The sequence below is a fragment of the Sciurus vulgaris genome, assembly GCF_902686455.1.
Source record: "Sciurus vulgaris genome assembly, chromosome: 1".
Classification (NCBI taxonomy): domain Eukaryota; kingdom Metazoa; phylum Chordata; class Mammalia; order Rodentia; family Sciuridae; genus Sciurus; species Sciurus vulgaris.
The window spans coordinates 122057475-122070961 of record NC_136461.1 but is presented as its reverse complement, the minus strand read 5'-3'; the positions used below and the strand labels follow the sequence as shown (position 1 = coordinate 122070961).

General features: G+C 40.1%; 1 pseudogene across 1 annotated transcript; it reads right to left on the bottom strand.

The window, feature by feature from the left end:
- Positions 1 to 3297: 3297 nt before the first annotated feature.
- On the bottom strand, positions 3298 to 4012 carry LOC306665176 (RAD9, HUS1, RAD1-interacting nuclear orphan protein 1-like; annotated as a pseudogene). The gene has a single exon. The product of its transcript is annotated as an RAD9, HUS1, RAD1-interacting nuclear orphan protein 1-like (transcript).
- Positions 4013 to 13487: the final 9475 nt, after the last annotated feature.

Here is a 13487-nt window from a genome sequence, read left to right as displayed (position 1 = left end):
ACTATCTCCTTAATAGGGCTCACAGTAGGAGGAGTCAGGCCAAGTGAGAAAGATTCATCTCATCTCAGTATATACATAGTAATGGCCAGTAAAGGAGGAAAAAGCGAATTGAACCTCAAAGATGGTGAAACTATTTTCTGTTGTAGAAAAGAAATCACAGGTTTGGGTTAGAAATTGATCAAAGCCTTATGGCCTGCCTTTTCTGCTGTATAGAACCACATTTCAGAGGTTCAAAAACAGGAAATAGATGATTAAATGGGGGACAAATAGATGGCACTGTAGACAATATTTATTGAGCTTTCATAAGTGCCTGGAGCTATGCTGAAAGTCCTTGCTTTCTTTTATTTAGTCCCCCTAAGAACTCTGTGAGATACTGCTGTAGACCCTTTTTTTACAGATGAGAAATCAAAGGCTTAGAGTATATTACAGCAAAATCAAAGGTTCTTTTAACTGAAAGAAATCATTGTGACAAAAAGGCAAGTCAGAGTGGGAGAAGATATTTGCCATTCACACATCCCATGAGCATCTTATAATATCTAAAGATATCCTACAAATCAATAAAATTTAGGCAGACAATTCAGTGATCAATAGACTCAAATGCTTTGTTAAAAAGATATCCAAATGGCCAATAAGAAGGAAACACTAAAAAAAATGCATATGTGATAATTAAAAGATCAACAGAAGCATTAAATTGGAATTATAAAAAAATTCTAATAAAATTTTTTGAAAAGAGAAACAGTGAAATAAAAAAAAGAGAGAGTAAGCAAGCAGAAAATACAGTAAAATGGTAGATCTAATTACAACTACATCAATAATCACACTGTGTAAATAGACTAAATGCTCCCATTAAAAGACAAAGATTGTTAAAATGGATTTAAAAAAAACAAGCCTGAACTATTCTGTTTATAAGAGGTGCACCTTAAAGATACAGATGGGTCAAAAGTAAACAGAGGAATAAAGATATATCATTCAGTAACTAGGCTTAAGAAAGTTGATGTGGATCTATTAATATCAGATAATAAAACTTTAGGGCAAAGAGACAAAGAGGGAAATTTTATAACGACAAGGGATCAATTTGTTAAGAAGGCAAGATAACTATACATGTATATTGCTTGTGATGCTGTGATATAATAAGAAATATACGTATATTTCTCCTAAAACCTTTGTAATTGCCTGGGTGGAAGGAGCACCTTTTGTTTTAAGAAATTTACCCTTGATGGGCTCTGGGAGAGTTTCGGAATGGGAGCAATACACTATCATCTTTCAGAAACTCAAAAACAAAAAATAGAAGGTTAGATGGAGGACCAAAAAGAAAAACTTGTAATTGGAAACTTGGAATTTTCAGCACTATCTCCCGTCCTCTGAGAAGGGGAGAGAGGCTGGAGATTGAATTAATAATTGATCGTGCCTATTGATGAAGTATACCCCCCCAAAATCCCTAAAATATGGAGTATGGAGAGCTTCAGAATGGTTCAGTGCGGGGAGGATGGTACAAGTTAACTCCACATGGATAGAACTCCTGTACTCCGGATCCTTCTGGACCCTTCCATAAGTACTTCTTCTGGTTACTCATCTGTACTCTTTGTAATGTCCTTTACAATAAATTGGTAAATGTGTTTCCCTGAGTTCTGTGGAACTCCCAGGAGTTCCCAGGATTGTGAGGATGAGCCAATATTATAAAAATTTATCAGTGTGATCCATCATACTGATTAAATGCGAAACAAGATGTGATCCTCTTGGATGATATGATAAAGTTTTTGATAAGATTCAATACTCACTGTTATGATTTGGATCTGGAATCTCCCACAAAGGCTCCTGTTCTATAAAATTATGCTATGTCCATGTACAAATATTCCAGAATGAGTTTCACTTATATTTATGATTATCATGCACTAATTAAAATAATAATAATAATAATATAGGGGAGATCAGTAGAGCAAGCCGAAGTGGGAAGGAGGAGGAGAGGGAAAAGGAAGGTACTGGAGAATGAGATCCATCAGATTGTGTGCATGTGTGGGTATGGCATAAAGAATCCCACTATTATGTATAATCATAATGTCCCAATTTAAAATAAGGCTCATGTGTTGAAGGCTTGATCCCCAATGCAGCCATGGTCAGAGGTAGGGCTTTGGAAAGTGATTTGGTCACAAAGACTCTGGCAACGTTAGTAAATTTTAAAAAAGAAGGCATTATTGGGACTTAAATGAAGGAGTGGATCCTTGGGGCATGCTCTTGGATATATATTTTTTCTCCAGCTGGACCCTTTGCCTCTCTCTCTCTCTACTTTCCAACTACTCTGATCTGAGCAGCTTTATGCCACCCTGCCCTTGTACCATGATGTTCTGCCTCACTTCAAAGCAATGAAGCCAGATGACCATGGACTGAAACCTCTGAAACCATGAGCCAAAACAAATCTTTCCCCTTCTAAGTTGTTTATGTTAGGTATTTTGGTCACAACGATGAAAAGCTAACCAATACATGCACCCATAGTTTTGAAAATTTGTAGGAAAGTATAGCAGATATCATACTTAATGTTGAACAGTCAGATAACAGAGCTAGGACAGGAACCAAATACTCTGACTTCAAAACCAGTGGCATTTACATCATGAAGTGTCTCCCAGATTTTGTACCATAGTAGTACAAGTGTGACAATGATAGAAAGAACAGTTTTTAAATGTTAATTTTATTCCTGAAATTCCTGGCAAACAAAAGGAAGATGGAGGAGAGCTATTCTGTAGAAACTGACCTAGAAATAACTCTGGAGCAGATATTTTATTCTCATTCAAACAATTTCACTCTTGTGTTTCATGTCACAGCCTTCCTCGTTCCTGGAAATGCCAAGCCAGGGTTTTTGAGAAGAAATGGAGAGAAACTGTCATGAGATGGAAAGGTGCCTGGATGGGGTTGTTGAGATCAGTGAAAAATCCTGGGGTTGCCCCATCAAGGAACATTTGAGAGAAACCAAAAAAGAAAGCCTATACTGAAATAGAAAGTAAATTGCTTTTTTTCCCCTTGAGAACTTTCTATAACCCTTTATTTACATACATTCTAAATAATTATTATAAGATATTTTAAAATTTCAAGAAATTAACACTGGAAAAATGTAAAGTGAAGAGTTCATGACACAAAATTCAACCATTTATGAATCAAGGAGTTTTATAAAGCAAATCTGGGAATTTAACTCCCTTACAACTCTCGGGCTGTAATTAAAATATTTTTTCTCTTGTGTTATTTCTGTTATTCTTTCAATATAGTTTCCCATGAGCCAGAAAAAGGACTTCAGCAACTTTGTAAAAATCAACAATTTTTGAGACTACCTATAAGAAAGGATATCTGAGAAATCCAGCTTTTCACAAGGAACTGTTTTCTGCTCAGCTTCCCTCTCTCCCTGAGGTAAGCAAATAGGTGGCTTCAACTCTTCCATGTGACCTTTAACCCATATTTCTCCTGGGTTGTGTCTTTAACTAGAACAGGCCCAGGTTCTGGACTGGTAGAAGTACCACTGTGAAGCACACAGCTCAGAAGGCTCTTTTCCCCCTGATCCGGAGGAATGGGGTTTTCTTTCACAGAAGATGATCCTGGGGTCTTAATATCAGGTGTGATGAATACATAGGGAAGCTCCAAAGTGCATATGCTGACAGTTCCACTCAGCCTTGGGGACTGAGCACTGGAACAAAAGGCCTTCTAGAAATGTCCTTTTCTTATTGATTGTAGCGCCCCTTTTACCAAGGAGATCCCTAATGTCTCTAACTAGAAGATAAATGTGAACTCTCAAAGGTTATACATGAAGACTTGCAGGTACATTTTTGACTTGAATGTCTTGCCTGGTCTTGGTGATGATGTTTCTCATTGACTAGGAACCAGTTTTCTACTGTCATATCAAACTGAGGTGTTATCCAGGAAGTGATGGTGTGTGGTCAGTAGGTTTGCCAGGCACCTATGCAGTATGGGTGATAAGCTGCTGTGGAAACACATAGTGGTATTTGGGCCCACCTGGGAACATTGGTGGCATCTCTTTTTGGAAACCTCAATAGGTGAATGAAGAGCAGTTAGTAACTACCTGGTGCTGGTTGCCTTTGGGTTGTGGGATAGGCTTCAATTCCAACCCAAACTGAATGTTTCTAAGATACTCCAAACAAGATGTGTTTAAAATTGAACTCATTCTTAGCATGTGTGAGGCTCTGAGTTCAATCACAGCACATTCCTTCTCTAGTCTGGTAGCAGTACAAACGTTACTCCATCTATAGACTTAGAAGTTTCCCTCCCTTCTTTGTAGAAGCATCAGATCTTACACAAAGCCTTGGTTAATCAGGAAAGCAAGGCAAGATCTCATCATATTTGGCAGGAGGATCACTGCAGGTCAGGAGTTCAAGATCAGCCTAGGCAACATAGGAGATCGAGTTGAAAGAAAGAAAGATGGAGAAAGAAAGGAGAAAGGAAAGGAAAAAGAGAAAACCATGTTCAGTGGTTCACACCTGTAATCCCAGCAACTCAGAAGGCTGAGGCAGGAAGATTGCAAGTTTCAGGCCAGCCTGAATAAAAGACCCTGTCTCCAAATTAAAAAAAATAATAATAAAATTAAAGTGATTGGGGATATAGCTTGATGGTAAAGTGCCCCTGAGTTCAATCCCCAGAACTTCAAAAAGAAACAGAAGAGGAAAAAAGTATCATCAACTGTTTTGTCACTGCAGACATAATTCTAAATGTTTATTTGATTCTTGGAAAATGTCTGTGCTCCCTTCTACCCCCATGAGTCTACAAGCTTAGGGAAAGGAAGGACCCCCTCTGCCGCTGTATCGTCAGGGCCTAGAAGTGCCTGGCATCAGTAGCTGCTCCACAGAATTTGAATAAATAGAGCTGTTAGTCTATCTACAGGCTTTGCTTGGGGCGGGGCAAGAGACGGGTGTTGAAGATATGAAGATGCAGAGCTGAGGCAGGGCTCTGGGGTGTGGGATAGAGCCTGTGGGTTTAAGATAAGAGACAACTGAACAAGATCACACGCAGCCCTCAGAGAACGGAATCCGTGACTGTTAACTGGAGGTAAACCAAGTGTGATTCCCGCCCCCGGGGAAGGAACTCTTTCTAACTAACACAGACCTTTAAAGAGGGCAAAGAAAGCCTGATGGAAGCCAGGGCATCCACGGCAGCGGTGCCCGGGGTGAGGAGGCGAGGTGGAGAACCAGGTGGAGATCCAGTGTGCGGGAGGACCACGAGGCAGAAGGCAACCGGTCCCACCCCATGGTGGCCCTGTGATCCCACTCTGCTTGCAGCTGGCCTTCCTTAGCCACAGGGACCCTTGGCTTCCCTTAAGGGGCAAGGCCACTATTCCTTGGCATCAGGCATCAGAGTCAGCAGAAGTAAATTGCTTTTGAAAAAAATAAAATTTTATTAGACGCATTGGGCAGTTAGCTAATTATTCCCTCTTTCTTGGACACTTTTGGACTATGCAACTCCATTCTTTCTATTGATCCTTTCCATCCTAAGGCTTCTCCTTCTCTTAGGCTTGCCGCTGCCAAGTCTCTCTTACTTCTACATATTGAAATGCCTCTGGGTTCAGTACTTAGACTTAACAATGACTATTTATCTTGATTTCTTAGGTGATCTCATTCAGTCTTTTGGTTTGACATCTATTTCCAGTTTTGATGGCCTATTTCCTGAATTCAAGTCTTGACTATCCAGCTGTCTACTCACATCTCCAGTTGGATATTTAACAGGCATCTGAAATTTCACATGTACCCAAACTCTTGTTTCCCTACCCTCTACCTCCTCTTCACCTGTCTTCTTCATCTCAGTGAATTGCAACTTTAATCATTTAATCATGTTTCAGGCCAGAAGATTATAATTCTCCTTGATTGCACTTTCTCATGCCCTCTATCCACCCCCTCCATCAGCAAATTTTATTGGCTCTGTGCTAAGATTTGAATATGGATAGTGTGTTAACCAGCTTTTCACTGTGATCAAAATATCTGACAAGAACAACTTGAGGAGAGAAAGTTTATTTGGGCTCACAGTTTCAGAGGTTCAGCCATTGATTGGTGGATGATCTGGGTACAAGGTGAGGCAGAACATCAGGGCAAGAGGGTGTGGTAGAGTAGCCCTGATCCACTCACGGTGGCTAAGAAGCTGAGAGAGGAAGGGGAAGGGACCACAGGGAAGATGAACCCTTCCAGGACATGCCCCCGTGACCCACCTCCTCTACCTGCCTATGTTACAATCCAGTAAGTCCATTCAAACTAGGATAGACTAATTAGGTTATAGCTCTCATATTCTAAACATTTAATCTCTGAATAGTCTTGAATTAGCACAGGAGAATTTGGGGAACATCTCATATCCAAACTATATCAGAGTGTTGCCCAAAGGTCCATGTGTTAAAGTCTTGGTCCCCAAATTTGTGTCACTGGGAGGTACTGTGGACCTTTAGGAAGTGAGGTCCATGGAAGGTCCTTAAGACATTGGGGGTCTGCTCTCAGACGAGACTGTGGGACCCTGGTCTCTTCATCTCTCTGTTCTTCCTGGCTGATGATATGAACAATTTGCTCCACCACACAGTCCCTGCCATTGCTATGTGGTGCCCTCACTAGAGGCCCAAAGCAACAAGGCTACCCAATCTTGGAATGGAACATCAAAAACCGTATAAAATCTTTTGTCTTTATAAGCTAATGGTCTCAGATATTTCATTATAGTAACACAAAACTGATTTACACACTCTGTTTGGAAGAAATAAATCACTTCTCACTTTGCCACTACCATCTCTTACCCATGCTATTGCAACAGCCACCTAACTAATCTCCTTGCTTCTACCTTAGTCACCTATAATCTATCATAGGTTACTAGGATGATATTTTTAACATATTAGACAAGTAGTCTTTGTTTCGACACTCGTCTCCCGTATCACTTAGAATAAAATGCAAAGTCGTTCCCAGGGTCTCCAAAACTCTACATGATGGTTATTGGCTACCATTCTTATGTCAACTCCTATCACTCTCCCCTTAAGCCTGTTCAGCCCCCCTACACCTGTCACTGTTTTTGAATCCCCAAGCACACTTCCACCTCAAGACTTTTGCGCTAGAGGACAACATCCCCCCACCAGATGTACAAATGACTGTTTCCTCTTTAAGAGCTACTAACACATTTAGATAGGACTTCTTGTTCCATTTATAAACCATCACTTCCTGAACTTTATCTCTCTCCCTTTCTCCTGTCTTATTTTTTCCCATAAGATCAACCACAATAAAATCTGAGAAGCATCAAAATTAAGGAACGTGTCTACTTTGTTCACTGCCCTATCCTCCGCAGCTAGAACAGTGCTTGTACATAATAGGACATATGTCAAATGAATGAATAAGTGTTCTGAGCAATAAAAATTGATTATGAATGATATCCAGCATTTCCTTCTTTCTATTTAGAGGAGAAACTTGGGAGCATACAAGGGTGAGATTTCTGAGAGTCTCAGGATTCCATCTCCTGTGAGATTGCTATAGTGGAGAGAAGAATTTGGTGGGGGAATTCAGAAATTACAGGGAGATAAAAATTTAGAAAGAATAGCATGCTTGTTTTGTGGAGGGGAATTTGCATCACTTCAAAATGAGAAACTGTTGCTTATTTTAAGCCATGACAGTATTGTTAAAAAGAACTTGTTTTTAAAAATAGCATTTTCATAGTCACTTACTTTTGGAAACTCATATAATTAGAGTATTATTATAGTCAATTTTCTACTACTTTAACAGAATACTTGAGTCTTGGTGATTTATAAAGAACAGAGGAACTTTTTTTTTTTCATCATCCCGTGGTGAAAGCAGGAAGGGAGGAGAGGGAGGAGGAGAAGGAGAGAAGGAAGGGAGAGAGAATTCATTCTTTTATCAGGAAACCATACCCATGATAATGGCGTTAATCCATTCATGATCGCTTCTTTCTTAAAGAGTCTACCTATCAACACTGTTGCACTGAGGAATAATTTAATAACACATAAACTTTGGGAGACACAATCAAGTCACAGAAATAGGTTACGCAAAATAGGTCAAGTACAATATCACCTTCTCATGGATGTTACTTTGCACTCAACTATCATATTAAATCTTTCTTTTTGAAATAAGTAAGCATGACATTAAAATATAAAACCAAGAACTTTACATTTCAAGCTAAAAACACAGGAACATTTTGATATCTGACTCACATATTTTAATTAGTAACCAAATTTTGGGATATCTCGAGCAAGATGTTTTCTCTAACTCATATCTTTTGGGGAAGGAAGCTCTGAGAAAGAAAGTGTGTCCATGTACGCGTCCACAAAGTGCCCACACACATACCCCTGGAATTCAAAGATCTACCTGAAATTCTATGGTGAAGGGCCCTGTACTAACACCCTCTGCTCCTCATGTGACACTAAAACACCTTGTGTCACCACTGCATGATGAGTCTGCGGCAGGATCTTGATTACAAGGCACATGCAGTGGCAGTGGGAGGAGACGGTCCTGTCATCCATGCCTTGCGTGGGGCTCTTGGAGACTACTTTGGTTTGGGGGATTTACCCAGATATCTAGAGGTCAGAGCTGATTTTAAGCTCAATGTCACAGTTTCTGGGATGTTACTGTTAACATCTTAATAGGGACTATTTGGTTTAAGGCTGCATGCATAGGGTTTGTATTAGGTGCTGCTAATACTCTTTTTTTTTTTTTTCTGCAGTGCTGGGGATTTTCCCAGGGCCTTGTGCTTGTGAGGCAAGCACTCTACCAACTGAGCTACATCCCCAGCCCTGCTAATATTGATTTCCCCTTTAAAGGTGAGGTATTGGAAACCTGCATGGACACTATAAACCTATAGGGGGGAAACTGTAATACCTCAGATCTGCACTGCTAGAGGGGAAGACACATGAACAACAAGAAAAAACAAGGAAAGAAAGTACCCCATACAAACCAAGATGATTTGTTAATAGAATCCATTGACAGCATGGTAGAAGAAATGTCAGAAAAGGAATTCGGAATGTACATAATTAAAATGATCCATAAACTAAAGGATGATATAAGAAAGTAAATGCAGGTAATAAATGATCACAGTTAAAAGAGCAAATGCAGGGAGCGAAAGATCATTTCAATAAAGAGATAGAGAGTCTGGGAAAAGAAAAACAAACAGAAATCCTTGAAATGAAGAAAACAATAAACCAGATTAAAAATTCAATAGAAAGCATCAACAACAGACTAGATCACTTGGAAGACAGGACCTCAGACAATGAAGACAAAATATTTAATCTTGAAAATAAAGTTGACCACACAGAGGAAATGGTAAGAAATCATGAACAGAACCTCCAAGAATTACGGGATAACATGGAAAGGCCAAATTTAAGAATTATTGGGATTGAGGAAGGCACAGAGATACAAACCAAAGGACTGAACAATCTATGCAATGAAATAATATAAGAAAATTTCCCAAACCTGAAGAATGAAATGGAAAATCAAATACAAGAAAGCTCACAGGACACCAAATATAAAAAATTACAGCAGATCCACACCAAGGCACATTATAATGAAAATGCCCAACAAACAAAAAAAAAAAAGAGAATCTTAAAGGCTGTGAGACAAAAGTATCAGATTACATGGAGGGAGAAACCAATATGGATATCAGCAGATTTCTCAGACCAGACCCTAAAAGCTAGGAGGGCCTGGAACAAGGTATTTCAAGCTCTGAAAGAACATGGATGCTATCCAAGAATCTTATACCCAGCAAAACTAACCTTCAAACAACAAAAGTTAAAAGAATTTAGAAAGAGAAAGCCTGCACTACAGAACATTCTCAGCAAAATATTCCATGAGGAGGAAATGAAAAACAACAATGTAAATCAACAAAGTGAGGAGCTATGCTAAAGGAAAAGCCAATCAAAGGAAAAACCAAGTCAAGTTAAAAACCAAAAATAAGAGAGGTTTTCAATATGGCGGACTAGAGGGTGGCTGCATTTCATGTTGCTCCAGGACTCAGTGTTCAAGAAGAGGAGATATTGAGAGACTTGGGACCAACTCAAAGCCACCGGGTGAGTCTCTCCCATTGGGGAGGCGTCCCGGATGGGATGGTAGTCCCAGAACGCAGGGAACTTTGTGAAGTACTGTTGCCCAACGAGACACCCCTCCCCCCGCTGGAGCAGTGAACTCAGACAACTGGGAGCATCGTAGAGGAGGCCGCTCAGCACAAAGCTTGGACTCGGAAAACCCACTGGGGCTCCGGGGGGCTACCCAGAGGAGGAGGAGTGCGGGGAGCTGTTTGGACTCAGAGTGACTGCTACTGAACACCGGGGGGCTGCCCAGAGGAGGAGGAGGAGCATGGAGGGTCGCTTGGACTCGGAGTGGCCACACCAGAGCTCCGGGCGGCTGCCCAGAGGAGGAGGCGCGTGGTGAGTTGTTTGGACTCAGAGCGACCGCTCCTGAACACCAGGGGGATGCCCGGAGGAGGAGGAGGAGCACAGTGGGTTGCTTGGTCTCCGAGTGGCCGCACCAGAGCTCCGGGTGACTGCCCAGAGGAGGAGGTGTGCAGCGGGTCGCGACTGCGGGCAGGAACTCTGAGGAGGAGCAGCCTCAGAAGACTCTTCTGCACAGGGTGAGGCTCCCAGGCCCAGGAGGTAGGTCCGGGCCCCTAGGAACATTGCAGAGGAAGGCAGCCCAGCCCAGGTGGTAGCTGTGGATTGAGGGGAACCTCTAGATGGGAACTGACCAGCAAGACCTCCCCACTGGGAAGCGGGGAGTCTTCCCTGCCAAGTGAGGTTCCCATAAGGATGGGAAAACCAGAGACACAGGCCCAAACAGGCCTTGCCTCAGCCCGCAGCCTAGTTCCCCTTTGGATGACCATTGGTCAATAAGTGGAGGCACCTCTGCCCACTAGCAGGGAATATACCCCACCTGAAGGCCACCACCCCTAGAGAGGCAGCTTCCATGTGGAGCACCGCATTATCAACTTCCTCCAAGACTTCAGCCTACTGAAGGCTAAGAGGGGATATACTAGAAATCGTCAGAGACATTGTAAGTCAATAGAGGAAATCTGCAATATCTTAGTGGTGCACTGATACCTGAACAATAAGAGAAAACAAGGGAAGAAAATGCCCCAAACAAATCTAGATGTTACATTAATAAAATCCAATGACAGCATGACAGAAGAAATGACAGAAAGAGAGTTGAGAATGTACATAATTAAAATGATCAGGGAAGCAAAGGATGAGATGAAAGAGCAAATGCAGGCATTGAACAATGAGATGAAAGGGCAAATGCAGGCATTGAATGATCGCACCAATCTACAGTTGAAAGAGCAAATACAGGAAACAAAAGATCATTTCAATAAAGAGTTAGAGATATTGAAAAAAAAAACAAACAGAAATACTTGAAATGAAGGAAACAATAAAACAAATTAAGAACTCCATAGAAAGCACAACCAATATGATAGAATACCTGGAAGACAGAACCTCAGACAAATGATATACGATGGGAACTGACCAGCAAGACCTCCCCACTAGGAAACGGGGAGTCTTCCCTGCCAAGTGAGGTTCCCATAAGGATGGTAAAACCAGAGACACAGGCCCAAACAGGCCTTGCCTCAGCCTGCAGCCTAGTTCCCCTTTGGATGAGATATTGAAGACAAAATGTTTAATCTTGAAAACAAAGTTGACCAAACAGAGAAGATGGTAAGAAATTATGAACAGAATCTACAAGAACTATGGGATGTCATGAAAAGGCCAAATTTAAGAATTATTGGGATTGAGGAAGGCATAGAGACACAAACCAAAGGAATGAACAATCTATTCAATGAAATAATATCAGAAAATTTCCCAGATTTGAAGAATGAAATGGAAAATCAAGTTCAAGATGCTTATAGGACTCCAAATACACAAAATTACAACAGACCCACACCAAGGCACATTATTATGAAAATACCTAACATACAAAATAAAGACAGAATTTTAAAGGCCGCGAGAGAAAAGAACCAAATTACATTCAGGGGAAAACCAATATGGATATCAGCAGATTTTTCAATCCAGACCCTAAAAGCTAGAAGGGCCTGGAACAACATGTTTCAAGCCCTGAAAGAAAATGGATGCCAACCAAGAATCTTATACTCAGCAAAACTTACCTTCAAATTTGACGATGAAATAAAATCCTTCCATGATAAACAAAAGCTAAAAGAATTTACAAAATGAAAGCCGGAATTACAGAACATTCTCAGCAAAATATTCCATGAGAAAGAAATGAAAAACAAAGAAGCAAATCAGCAAAGGGAAGAATTATCATAAAGGAATTGTCAAATAAAGGAGGAACCAAGTCGTGTCAAAAAAATAAATAAATAAATAAAATTTAAAAAATGACCAAATGACCAGCAATACAAATCATATCTCAATAATAACCCTGAACGTTAATGGCCTGAACTCATCAATCAAAAGACATAGACTGGCAGATTGGATTAAAAAGAAAGATCCAACAATATACTGCCTGCAAGAGACTCACCTCATAGAAAGAGATACCCATAGACTAAAGGTGAAAGGATGGGGAAAAACATACCATGCACATGGACTCAGCAAAAAAGCTGGGATATCCATCCTCATTTCAGATAATGTGGACTTCAAGCCAAAGTTAGTCAGAAGGGATAAAGAAGGACATTTCATACTGCTTAAGGGAAGCATAAATCAGCAAGACATAACAATCAAAAACATCTAAGCCCAAAACAGTGGCTCACCCACGTATGTCAAACAAATCCTTCTCAATTTCAGAAACCAAATAGACCATAACACAATAATACTAGGTGATTTTAACACACCTCTCTCACCACTGGACAGATCCTCCAAACAAAAATTGAACAAAGAAAACATAGATCTCAATAACACAATCAATAATTTAGACTTAACGGACATTTATAGAATATATCATCCAACCAAGAATGAATACACTTTCTTCTCAGCAGCACATGGATCCTTCTCTAAAATAGACCATATATTATGCCACAAAGCTAATGTTAGCAAATACAAGAAGATACACTACCTTGTATTCTATCAGATCATAATGGATTGAAATTAGAAATAAATGAAAGAGCAAAAACAGAAACTACTCCAACACCTGGAGATTAAACAATATGCTATTATATGATGATTGGATAACAGAAGATATTAGAAAGGAAATTAAAAAATTCTTAGAGGTAAATGAGAATAAAGAAACATCATATCAAAATCTCTGGGACAATATGAAAGCAGTACTTAGAGGAAAATTTATTTCATGGAGCGCATTCAATAAAAGAAGTAAAACTCAACAAATAAACGACCTAACACTACAGCTCAAGGCCCTAGGAAAAGAAGAACAGACCAACACCAAAAGTAGTAGAAGACAGGAAATAGTTAAACTAAGATTGGAAATCAATGAAATTGAAACAAAAGAAACAATACAAAAATTGACAAAATAAATAGTTGGTTTTTCGAAACAATAAACAAAATTGATAAACCTTTAGCCACACTAACAAAGAGAAGATGA